The sequence below is a fragment of the Symphalangus syndactylus genome, chromosome 18, assembly GCF_028878055.3.
Source record: "Symphalangus syndactylus isolate Jambi chromosome 18, NHGRI_mSymSyn1-v2.1_pri, whole genome shotgun sequence".
In the NCBI taxonomy this organism is placed as follows: Eukaryota; Metazoa; Chordata; class Mammalia; order Primates; family Hylobatidae; genus Symphalangus; species Symphalangus syndactylus.
In genome coordinates, this window is record NC_072440.2 from 39564781 (window position 1) to 39578430 (window position 13650).

Here is a 13650-nt window from a genome sequence, read left to right on the forward strand (position 1 = left end):
TCTTAAGGCACCACAGTCATGATACTTTTTAAATTTATATTAGTGTATGGAAAAAAGCAAATAGAGCAACTCAAAGCCACACAAGGCAAGGATGAAAACAGACTGTTAATTTCCATCGAGCAAGCGCTAAGAACACATCCCTTTGTTCATTTACCCAAGGGGGATAAGGCATCCAAACAGATGTAGTTGTGACGTAGGAACATTCATTTGACAGCATCAGAAAAACCACAAATGCAAACACATTTCTCTAGTATGGGAACACTTTGTGTTATAACCAGTGATTCTATTGTGGTGGCCCAAGGCCATCTTTCATTCTTTCTATGGAGTTACCACCCAGCTTTTAAGGGTGAGGCATGAGTATGTGCAGGTAAAGTATAGTATGCTCAACTGTGTTTGTTAAAAAATGAGGATATGCTGAGAGATATGCCAATCCTTTGACTGAATACTGTGTTTAATAACCACCAAGTAAATTCAACAAACTCCAAGGAATTGTTCAAATTTATGTGTTTTACTGGTTGGTGTTTGGTTGTATGGATTATTGCATAAAAGAAGGGGTCATGGCTTTGAGCCTGGAATTCCTTTTATCATCATACAAAGTCACTCACTGTAATAGGAGGTGACCTGCATACAAACTACCAAACTGCAAATACACCTTTCTCTTACTGAGTTTTCTTATTATAAATTAAATATGAAAGCAAACTATTCATATAATGTTTTCTTTTATTGAATTTCAGAGACGTGATCTGAAAAAAAAATGTGTAAAGGAAAAAGGGATAATATTTTGAATAATTGCAAATATGTCATTAAACATTTCCCTATTCTTGGAGGAAAACATTGTAAAAGCAAATGATTAACTGAGCCGTGACTTTAAGGAACTGAGACTACTTAATGATGCTAGGAGATTTCCTATTTGTATTTGTTTAATGCAAAAAATTTTATCTTGGTGGAAAGGCTCAAGCTTTCCAGATTAAGAGAACCTGAGTTGCCTACATTTATCCAAATGTAAACAGTAGAACTCTCATTTCACTGCTTCCTAGCTTCTTGAGAATCCACTGGCATAAAGAAAACACTTCCACTTAATTAAATGACTCTAAGCAGAAGTTAATGTTTATCAGAAAAAAAGAGCCAGACTTATTGCCTAGCTAGAAGTTGTCACTTTAGGGCTATAACATTTTATTTTCCTCTGGTGTGAGCATATAACCCTCCAACACTTACGTTTTTGCCGTAATATAATCCAAAACTGTATACCTAGAGGTAGATGTTTCCCGATTTTGATGAAGAAAGTTTAAAGAATTAGTTCTCTTTAGAATCTGAGGATGTTTATCTTTGGCAATATGATATGTGGAAATCCAAAGAAAATGTTCGAAATTTAAAACAGTCTCTGTTCCTCCCTACATGCCTCTCTTGTAGGTCTTGCATCGTTCATTGTGAAAATTTAAGGCATACAAAAGAGGTAGAAAAAAAGATCATCCTTAAACGATCACCTTACTTAGTGAGTTCCTCGCATGAGAGGGGTTCCAGTGTGTCTTGGAAGACCATTTAGTCACTCTTCAACTCAAACAATTCAGTCATAAGATGGGTGGTTAAACTATGTGACTGTTCTGTTTCCCAGCAGTTATGAATTTCTATGATTCTATGCCATGTTGTGCTCATTTGTAAGTTGAATCAAAGACCAGTTCCCAAATAAAGATAAAATCAAAGCATCAGGGCAAAGAGAGTATATTAATCAGCTTGGGCTACAATATACCATAGACTAGGTAGCTTACACAGAAATGTATTTTATCACAATTCTGCAGGCTGGGAAGTTCAAGATCAAAATGCCAACCAATTTTGTTCCGGGTAAGCTCTCTCTTCCTGGTTTGCTGATGGCTTGCAGAAAGCTACTTTTTCCCTGGGTCCTCACATGGCAGAGAGAGAAATCAAGCTCTCTGCTGCTGCCTCTTTTAAGGTCACTAATCCCATCATTAGGGCCCCACCTTCATGAATTCATCTAATACTAATTACCTCCCAAAGACCCCACCTCCAAAAACCATCATATGTTATATAACCTCACATGTTATATAACCATCCCTGTTATTCTCCAAACTCATGAAGTTTTATGAATCTTCTCATCTGGAGAATAAACTAGATACATTTGAATTCTTATTTATTAATACATTTTCTTGTGTATTAAATTCTAAACTTTCTTGTAGTCTTTTCCATTAAATTCCCAATTTTCTAGTACACTGAATCATTTTCTTCCTACGAGTTTGAAGATATTCAAGATGTCATCTACTCAATTGGATTTGTTAATTTTCTTGATGAAATTGCCCTTTATTTGACTTAGGATTCTTATGGATGTTCTACATTTGGATAAATTTGTCACTTACCAGATGTCTTTGATGTTCCCTGTTCTTTTTTGATAGAATTGTTGTTCAGTGTTCATTCAAAACTGGAAGCAACTCCTGGGTGTTTGGAAGACATAGGGTGTCTGGCACATTCTTTCCATAATGAATTTAAAGCCCACCTAAATAGGCTGTCAGTTTTGAGTCCAGGGGCTACGAGCCCATCTGGTGAAATTTTTCCCAGTGGGCTCCCTAGAATTGCTTATTTTCATGGAAGACTTTAAAAATATTGTACAAACTTTGTAAACTAAAGTGATGTTATTCTTAAGAAAATATATATTTTTTTCCATCTGTACCTTTACATTGCTGAGTTTTTAGAAGCAGTCACTCACCTAATGACCCAGGGTGAGTTATTTATGCCATTTTATCTGCATTTTAGTGTCTGCCCGGAGTGGGCAGCCAAAAACTAAGTTTGGAAAAGATAGTACATTTTGTTATGGCACTTCAGAGCTATCTGCATTCATTTTTCCTCACAATTACCCTGTAAGATAGAATATTTTTATTTGTATGGTTAAAGTAAAAATAACAAATTCCTTCCTAGGTGGGCTTCATTTCTCTACTATATTCAACCCCACCTAAGCTACGAGATTGACAAAGCTGTTGCAGCTTAGAATCCTAATAAAGTTAAGGATGTATAAACTGATTTTTTCACTGGTATTCATTCAGTAGTGTCCAAAGAAGGTCACAGGAGATGCTGTAGGTAAAATCCTTTCAAAAGCACAAAACACAAAACAAAACCAAGTTCCTGCTTGTGTCTTTATTCACAACAAATTGATATGAGAAGTTGTAGTTTTAGAGATTTCACTCCTTTTGTCCTTATACCTGCCTTCCAGCTTGTTCTCCTTCTTTACAAAGTTCTACAAATATTTACTGAATGGCTACTGTGTGTTAGGCTCTGAGTATCCAATGTAAGATACATGTTCTTTCTACCCTCATAGAGCATATCTGATAACTAAATTTATAATTTTTGCAATTTGTTAAAATTATTTCACCACCCTGTCTCCCTAACCCTGATCACCTAAATCTATCCCATTTTAATCTTTAATTCTTTGTGGGAAGACTGAAGTTCTGTATCTCTCTGAAGTCTCTATGTATTTGCACTTCATCACGTTGTGGGCACCCTGTTTAGTAGGGATATTTTGAGCTGTGAATAATGTGCTATAATTGACAATTATGCTCATTGTTGCAGAAACATAGATTATTTCAGAGTGGATAAAAAGAATTTTTCTCAGATAATAAACAATAGTATAAGAATAGCCAAGAGTATAAATAAATGTGAGAATGACAGGAAAGGTCTGAAAGAATAGGGACTGATCAGCAACCATTTGCTGTAAATCAATCACATGTCACATGAGTGTTTTAGTGGCCAAAGCCAATCATTAAATTGTCATCTTGGAAAAATCTCCACTTTTTTCTGTATTGTGATGTGTTTGCTATTTCATTTTTGGACAATTTCAAGTTGAAGTTGAATTACAAATGATTATGTCCAAGAAATAATTGCATATATTGTACTTATCAGTGTGAACACCACAAATACAAAAAAATGGAGAGAAATCTTGTTGCATTGATAATGAATATTAAAAAATTATTCTTACAGACAAAATCTCTCTATAACAAAGTGAAATTTTGAAGAAAAGCATAATTGGTGGAGTTTTCTATCAGTAGTATTTGCTCTAGAAAAATGTTTATAATGGCTGCTTATTTTTAACTGAAGGTAATTTTCTTTTAAAATTTTGTTTAGCTTTTTTCACTATTGAAATGGCAAATGTTTTGAAAACTAAAAAATTGACTTCAATTAAAATTATTGGTGTGTTTACATTGTTTCCCATGGGCAACACTTTCAAGGCCAGAACTGGAATTGTCCCTGAGTTATAGTTCTGGCTTTGCATCTGTGCATCTATGTCTGGGCAGAAGAAGTGGGAGTAAGAGAACCATAAGTAATTAGATGTATTATCAAATGCCTCCAATATCTAGCATAATTTTTTTCAAGGGTAAAGTGAGAAAAACAGCACTGAAATCACATTAAAAAATAAAGCAAACAAAAAATCCAAGCCAAATCATCACGCAAAAATCATTTTAAAAATGCTGTACAATAATCAATTGTGTTCTATACTTCTGCACCAAAACCTTTAAGTCTTAAAGCTTTCCTAAATGGAATTAATCCATCAATAAGCAGATAACAACTTTACTTTTATTGTTGAAAAAGGTCACTCTTGTCAGTTCACAAATTTCCCTAACTTGTGCAAATTAAAAGCCACGATAGCAAGGCCAAGAAAGGTTCATTGGTATATAGTTAGAGAGACCCTGACCCTGCTTTCTTGTTCTTCCTATTACCCAGGATATGTCATATGCCACACACATGTGGGTAGGGATACCACCCTACTTATAGCACAAGAACTGAGAATAAGACATTTAGCTTATAACTTTTTTATGGTGATGTTCCCCTCCCACTGCCATTCTTCCTACTCGGGTAGTCTGGACTTCTGTTTTGGCAATATTGCTTCTGTAGTAAGGATTTGACTGTACTTGTAGCCCTCAACATCCTGAATTTAATACAATCTATGATATTTGTTAAGCCCTCACCAACTATTTGACCAAACTATGACAGTTACATCCCATGGAACTGTATACCACCAAATGGTACCCCAGCAGTTCAGAGAGTTAACACACCATCAATTCACTTCCAGGTTGGGCTTTAAGATTTTCAGAGGGTCTTGCTTATGAAATCATATTGGCTTTTAGATAAATGTATTAAAATTACTGAAAACAAATGATAACACCACAGTACCACAACCTAAGCAATCCTTTCTATAAATTAATTTAAAACAAGAAACAACAAGCTTTAAATGTCATCATCTCTGCTTATTGTATGTCCTTAAAAATATTATTAAATGTCCAACTTTTATTTTTCTAGAAGAGGTCATTATATAGCATTGATTTGCCAGCAGGGTTCTATTTGAACATACCAAGAGACCTAGACATTGCTCAGAAACAATAGTCTCAAAATAAACAAGGGATTGGAGGAAAAGATGAGAGATCTCCAGTATGTCTGCATATAAGTGCTGAAAAAGTAAAAGTTTCCAGTTGTTTTTTTTTTTCTTTGCAAGTGCTCATGCGGGGATTCAGAACATGCATTCCTCACCCAAAGTAAATGAAATAATTGGCAAATAGTCAGAGAAGACCATATCCTTGAGTGGGTAGTATTGTTGTCTATTTGGAAAGCATTTACATGTTTTGATTTCCTGAAACAGTGCTGAAAACATCCTAATGCAGGAAGGGAGAATTGAAAACCACCACCATAAAATGCAATTAGAAGTTGGTAAAAGTGACTCAGAATAGACTTAAGTTAAAACTTTCTGACAGGCTTTTCTAGCATTGGGACGATATTTTTTGAGGAAATTATAAAATGGTCTTATATCAAGATCTTTTAATAGTCTGATGAAGTATTTATGGTTCTTTAAATTTGTATTCTTAATATCATACTCTGAATTATAAAAAATTTAAACATTTTGGTTTATAATCTTTAACTTCTCACGATTATATTTATAAATGTGTATATAATTTGTGCATATGTAGACATTCATCAGGAAGATGAACATATATGTTAATTGGCATCTGCTCATTTAAAACTAAAGTTGTATACTTTCATTACAGTAATACACGTCATTCATTAAATTATCTTGTGGCTTAGTTTTACAAATTCTTACTGTTACATGACTTTGGGTGAATGACCTCACTGGTCTCTATATCACTCATGTGTAACATGAGGGGAGTAGATTAAATAAACGAAAAGATTTATTTCAACTCCAAAGCTATGACAAGGTATTTCCAAGATTGTGTACTTCTTAGATCAGGCTCAATAATAATTTTTCACATTATGAACTTTGCAGTCAAAGAATAGGTTCTTCTTAACCTAACAAATGACTATCCTTTCCACCCAAAGTATAAACAGGATCCTGATTAATAAATTGAGTTCATCGAATCTCTGCCAAGTATGCAAAATCACTGCCTCTGTTTGTTGGACATTTATTGCCTCTAAGAATTGATGGAATTGAAAATAACCTCATTCTACTGGGACCTCAGAGAATTAATTATTTAAATTTTTTGCAGCTTTAAACATTAATTTTCTTAATTTACCCATACATGTTGCTGATAAGAGCTGGAATATTTTGAATGGTTGTGCTTTGAAGAAATCTGAATCCTTTTGCTTTGTATTCCAATGACAGCAGCTTTGACCAGCAACCAGCTCTCTTCTGAAAACTACCATTTTGACCCCTGCATTTCACCTGTGGTCCCACCAAGCCTGTCTGTTTTTCCATTAACAGAGACATCTGAATTGTTGTGCCAAATGTGGACAGTGTTGTTTCTTCCTCACTTTCCTGAATTATAACCAGTTCCAGGCAGTAACATGCAACCAAACTTTACTGAGTCCTGGGCATAATGGGAAAAAATCATAGTGTAGAAAGAAAACGATAGGACTGAATATAAAAAAAAATCATTTCTGGCATTACAGGACAAACCCAGTCCTTTCTGCTTAGTTATTGACCTACCCCCTGTTGCTTTGCTTATCTTCTCACAATGAAATGTCTTTCTTCTTATATCCTACGTGGTTTCCAGGCCCTTTACTCCAGGAAAGCCAGGAGAAGCCCCTTATTCCAAGTTCAAGTAAACATAATAATTTACAAAGATATAACTCTGCCCACAACAAAAACTCCTTTTACAGCGTTATGCAAAAGCATTTAGACTGGAACATCTGTGTTCCAGACACGGACCTTAACCAGTCTTTTGTCAAACTAAAGGAGCAATCTTTCCTCAAAGCTGGAATAACACCTTTTCTTTTAAAATAACATTTTGTGTCTCACATTCCCAGATGTTTTCATTTAAGACTTTAGAAAATACTGGGATCAGTTATCAGCCAAGAGTACCCCCATTCCAATAAAAATAGTTAAAGACATGGAAAAATCAAGAGTGTCCTTCTCATTCTTACTGTAAGAAAAAACTATACAAACTACCCATTCATTAATTTTTAAAAAAAGCACCAGCAAATTTAGGTTGTACAGCAACCAAACAACTCAAAATCTGGAAAAAGACAGGCACCTGCAAGGAGAAAGAGGATGGCATCATTTGTTTTTCCTTGGGTAGACACCACCAGATGTCATGTAAATCAGCAAGATGATTCAGCTAAACATTTTAATGAATTGCTAAAGGCTGAGTATGGGCTAGCATGAAAATGTGACACACTGGAGGTGGCAGACCTAGGGGGTGCATCCTATAGCAGGCTTTTCCTCCACAAACCCCACCAGGCACTCACAGGAAAGACTGGGGAGAACAGCATCCACCTTCAAAACCACAACCATTTCCCAGTGGAATAGAAGAGTTAATTGGCAAAGAGAATAGGAAAAACCGTTGTCTTAGGGAACTGGAGGAAACCCATTGGTGATGGTGGCAGTAGGAAGAATGATCGTGGTGAGGGCAAGAGAAAAAAGTAATGCTCTATCCCCAGGGGTAGGGTATGGAATATATGCTAGGATTTGCACAACAATTGGAGAAAGTTGCAGGAGCACTTGTGAAGGCCACATTGCTGATACAGAGGTACACATTACCTACCTAAGACTGAGTCTTAATCAGAACATCAAGGAATGCCCTTCCTTCCTGGCCTGCTACCAACAGCCTAACAAGTGTTGAGTAAAAATAATATGGGAATATGGTTGAATATGGAAGAAATTCAAGAGACACATTCTCTTTAGGGCCCAGCATTAAGGGAAGACCCAAAGCTAAAGGGGGAGCAAATATTAAGAAAATAACAACTGGCAAGCCATTTCACAATCTATTCCTCTTTAAGCCTCCAAAAATATCTATCTCAGTATCTACTGTCCTATACAAGATATCTGGCTTTCAGTAAAATATTATGAGCTTATAAAAAGGCAAAAGAAAGCACTCCAAAGAGATAATACATACAAACATGTGATACATGGGACACATATAAAAATTATCTCACAAAGAATTTAAAGTAACTATGATTAATATTTTAAAGGTTCTAAAGGAAAAGGTTGACCACATATGAGACCAGATAGGTAATTTCAGAGGAGATATGGAAACTAAGAAAAAACAAATGGGAATGCTAGAAATTAAAAACATAGTCAAAGAGATAAAAAAAAATGTCTTTGGGCTTGTTAGTAGACGTGAGACAGCTAAGGAAATAATCACTGGACTTGAAAATAAGTCAGTAGAAATTACCCAAACAGAAAAAAGAGTGGAAATAAAAGGGAGAAAGAAAGAACATAACAGAGTATCCAAGAACTCTGGTACAATGTTAAGTGGCATAACATATCCATAATTGAAATGACAGAAGGAGAGGAAAGAGAAAAAGAAGGAGAAGAAATGTTTGAAGAAAAAAATTGCTGAAAAAATTTCCAAAATTGATGATGGACACCAAATCACTGACTCAAAATCTCCAAGTATATCAAGCAAGATATATACCAAAATAAACACACATGTGCAGAGTCATGTTATATTGAAATTGCTAAAACTCAACAACATAGAGAAAACCTGAAAGGCAACCAGAGGGAGGGAATGATAAATTACCTAAAGAGAAGTAAGGACAAGAATTACAGCAAATTTCTCCTCGGAAACGTTGTGAACAAGAAGAAAAATGAATGACATCTTCAAAGTATTGAAAGAAAAACAAAACCCAGTAACCCAGAATTCTATACCCAATAATAATTCAATTAAAACAGGAATTTAAATTTTTCTGACTGAACTTTTTAGGTTCCTATTCTCTCTGATGTCCCCAAAGTAATATGCACCTATATCTTCATTTTATTTTGTCTTTCCTTTTTCAAATCTGAGAGGGTAAAGCTATTTGTTCTTTTCAAGACCAACACCTCTATTGCCTCAGAGGCTTAGTCAATTGCCTCCTCCCTCTATAGGCTCAATTGCAATTTAGCTAATCTCTCTTCTATTTTTCCTTTTTACCTTGGTCTAGGAACTAGACCATCCAGTCCTTTCTGTCACTCCCGTCCATGTATATCTCTTTTGACAATTCTAGTATTTATCTTTTTCTTTCTAGTAGTTATTGCTATTTCCTTCCGAGGCTGCATGTTCCTTAAACAATGCCATTCCCCAAGATTCAGTCATTGGCCCATGTAACATTTTAAGGTATGAAGACACCTTAAAGATCATAAGAGATCTCCTTTCCTGTCTTAACTATCTTCTATTTGATTATCTCTCAATTTCCATATTTAGCTCACATTTCTAGTTTTAGTCACAGAACTCTAACCAAGTGCTTGCTGGACATTCATAATATCTACACAACATTTCCCAAACTAGATCCATCCACTATTCTTCCTCATCTTTAAACATATTGCTACATATTCTAAATATTTTCTATTATATTTACTGCCTCAGCTATCCAGTTGCCTAAGGCAGAGCCCTGGGAACCTTCCTCAGCTCCAGACTCATCATCCCGCCCAACATCTAAACCAGCAACAGGTGTTATTGCATGTATTTGTGGGGTACATATTTCTGAGTCCTCATCTCAGCTTGACTTCCCTTTCCACTAATGCCCTGGGGATCACCTTATTTTTTCTTCCCAAGATGGGTCTCATTAAAATATACCACAGTAGTGATAAGTAGTAAAATTATATATGGAAGCTGCTGACTGTTGCTCCATTAGCTGTTTCTGTGGCAACTCTATTTTTTCCTATTAATATTGTACTAAGTGTTTTGAATCTATGTCTTTTCACAACTGCTTTTGATTACAGTTTAAGATAGCCTTTAAATACTAAATTCATAATAAGGTGGATCCGGATTGTGTGTGTGTATGTGTGTGTGTGTGTGTGTGTGTGTGTAATTTCTATTACAGCCATCATTCATAATTCAATATTTGTGAGGCATACTTATAGCAGAGGCTGATTAGATGAAATGTTAAATTATTTATTATACCAGATTCAAATGGAATTAAAGTCTAATATATGTATTAATGTGACTAATAAGAATAACAATAATAATTTAGAATTGCAAAATGCTTTTAAGTTTCCATATACTATTACAACATTTTCTTGTTTTTTTCCTTTATAAAAACTTACAGGTAGGAAAGGCAGTTATATTTATCCTCATTTTATGAGCCTTAGATAGATTAAGTGAGTTAGCCAAGATTGCACAACTAGTAATGGTGAATCCTAGATATACTTCAGTTCTTCTGATTCAAAATTCCTTACTTTGGTCACTAAACCTTGGAGCCACACAAATGTAACTGTAGGCATCACTTGTGTACTAATGTACCTGTTACACCATGTGCCTACTGGAGAGAAACTGTAACATATTTATAGTCAAGTATCTATATTTATAGCTATCCTCACAGTTGGATAACAATGTTATATTGTAAACTGTAGATATTTTTGCACTCTGTGACAGAAAGTGGATTTTTTGTTTAGGAAGACATTTTAATTATGAATAGAGGCTTGTTGGGGATCTCTTTTTTTTTTTTTTTTTTTTTTTTTGAGACGGAGTCTCGCTCTGTCACCCAGGCTGGATCTCTTTCAGCCTTTGTTAAATCACAAGGAAGGTAAACTCTTTTGCATAATAAAGTATTAGGATTTTTAAACTTGTCCCCTGACTGCTCAAGAGATGAAGTTTGGGGAGTGGCAGTGCTTTGGAGGACTCTGGTAAGTGAATAGATGTAGAAAGTTCTGCAGGGATAGAGCCACTTGGCAGCAGACAGGGCTTAGGAAGAGGGACTACCAATTGTTCCTGTAGCAAAGATGGCCCGGTTAAAGCCTCCTTAGAATGAATGAGTTCTAGTAACCAGTTTTAAAGATTTGTCTGTTTTTTTTTTCCCCTCAACCCTTTCTTTAAACTTTCTGTAATCACAACAGCATTGTAACAATTTTGCCTCAAGGTGGGAAGAGAAGGGCTGTGCTCCTCCTGGAGACAAAACAGGGAAGAAAGGTAGCGGGGGCAGAGCGAAAGCCACGATGGCTGCGGAATTGGGACAACTGTGCAGAGGAAGCTGTGACAAATCGTTAGGCTTGGTGAAGCACCTGTCCCTTTGGAGGTATTTCCCAGAAATACTGTGAAGAACTCTAAATGTCCCATTGTTATGTGGGGAGATGGTTTTGTTTATTGTATTGCCCACAGAAGTCTGAATACATTCAAATATTTTGCATATTTGTGTGTGTGTGTGTGTGTGTGTGTGTGTGTGTACTGAAGTACTTGGCATAAGGTTTTGCTATTTCAAATTAACTTATAAAGTAATTTGGTTGGTACAATATTCTGTGATCAAAATTTATTGAGGACCTTACCAAATGCCAACGTGTGTGTGTGTATATATATATATATATATAGTATATATATTTATATTCACTCATTTAATTCTCAGAACTATTCTATGACACTAATATTTTATGTAACTATTCTATGATACTATTATTATTCCTATTTTTTGGACAAACAAACTAAAGTACACAAAGGAGCTGATACCTATGTCTAAAATACCTAAAACATACATATTTAAAATAAGAGAATATGAGGAAAAAGTCTCAACATTTTATGTAGGTTTTAATAATAAAATTGAAAAGTCGAATCATTTTAAAACCTTCAAGTTAGTATATGGAAATATTTTGCTCAAGAGTGAACTTTAGACCTCCTGTCTGGATATGAGTATGGAATACATTATTCAGTTTCATTTTTATAACTTTAAATAGCTTGTAAGAAGGCACCTATGCAAATAGCAATTTCTCCAAGATCAGTGGCCATACAGGCCTCATGACCTTTTGAACATGTCTTCCCAAATACTTCATTTCTAATTAGAGGATGGTCATTCAGATTTCACTGGATTTAAATCCACAGTGGGGTAGTTTTAATCCTTTCTGGAAAAAATATTTATAAAGCCTATGTGAGTTTCAGAATAGTAAGAGCTTTTATTCAGTTTCTCCTTGGATGTGTTAACCCTTCCTTCTACCTCAGATAAATGCATTTCTCTAAGTTTTATACTTTTTTTAAATTGAGCTTTCATTGTTTCTATGACCAATTTTCAATTTGTCTCTACTTTGCACTTCAGTAGAACTAAGATGAATTCTGAAAACGCACAACAGCCTTCATCAATGGTCCCTTTCTGTAAAAAGTATCTCTCCCTGTACATATTCAGAACAATATAATTTTAGGAATCAACTGTATCTACCTAGAAATATGGTTTATTTCTCTCTCTCTCCAAAAACAATTGAAATTCTCTCATATGGTTTATTGCCTTGCATTTACAAAGGAGCCACAAAGTTTGATTTGTGTATACTATTTTTGCTTAACTAGCTATCTGGCTGATGTGCACATCGACAAATGACAATGTAGTTATTCCATCTTTGGTACATGGAGTATTATTTGATAAAAATTCCACTATATTTTAACTTCTGAAGGTAAGGTGATTTTGAAGTATCTAGAAGATAGTTTCTTTATTTCAACAATCATAACCCTGTGCTGCCAGATACATATTTTGATGCCAAACTTGAAAATATTTCAATGGTTAGATTATTATACTTTTCATCTGACAGATTTTATGGTTTTCCATTTTCACTTAAGCTTTCCCAGCTTTTTCTCCTCTTTAAAACTATTGGAAGTTTCATCATTTCCATAATCAAGACTAGAAATTAAAGAGTCAGAGATATACATATTCTCAGAATTGTCTCAACAGTTTATTGTAATTTAATAAGATGTTCTCTTCTGTTGTTTCATCTGTTAAGTCATTACGTATCATCTGTGTCATTATCGTGTTTCTCTTCATGATTTTTCTGGATCACTGTAATGCTCTAATCAAGTGCTCTTTATTTTGTGTACAGAGGCCTCATTATGATAATACTATATACAACATTTGTATGATGCTTTTCAGTTTACAAAGTCCTCTTAAAAAACATTACCTTATTTGCAACTCATAGCAACCTTGTACATTAGGCTGTGCTATTATTATTATTATTATTATTTGTAGACAAGAAAACACTTTTATCAGGTAATGGAGAAGGCATTTAAATGGAAGATTTTCAAATCCTTACCTGAGATCTGTTCACTCTTTTCCTTCTTTTTTAGTTTGTTCCCTTTTACTCTGTATCCTTGGAATTATGTAGATCAATAGTCAAAGGCTAGCCTATCAGTTGCTAGCCATTACTTTACCAAGCTGAGCCTTGTTTGACTCATCCCAAGTAATACAGGTGATAATGACTGCATCATAGGATCGTTATAAAAACTAGATGAGATGAAGCACGTTAAAGTGTCTAACACA

At 34.8% G+C, this 13650-nt stretch overlaps 1 protein-coding gene across 4 annotated transcripts in view; it reads left to right on the top strand.

Moving 5' to 3' along the window:
* The window catches only part of PDE4D (phosphodiesterase 4D), a 1541788-nt gene that overhangs the window by 320132 nt on the left and 1208006 nt on the right, over positions 1-13650 (top strand). The window lies entirely within an intron of this gene.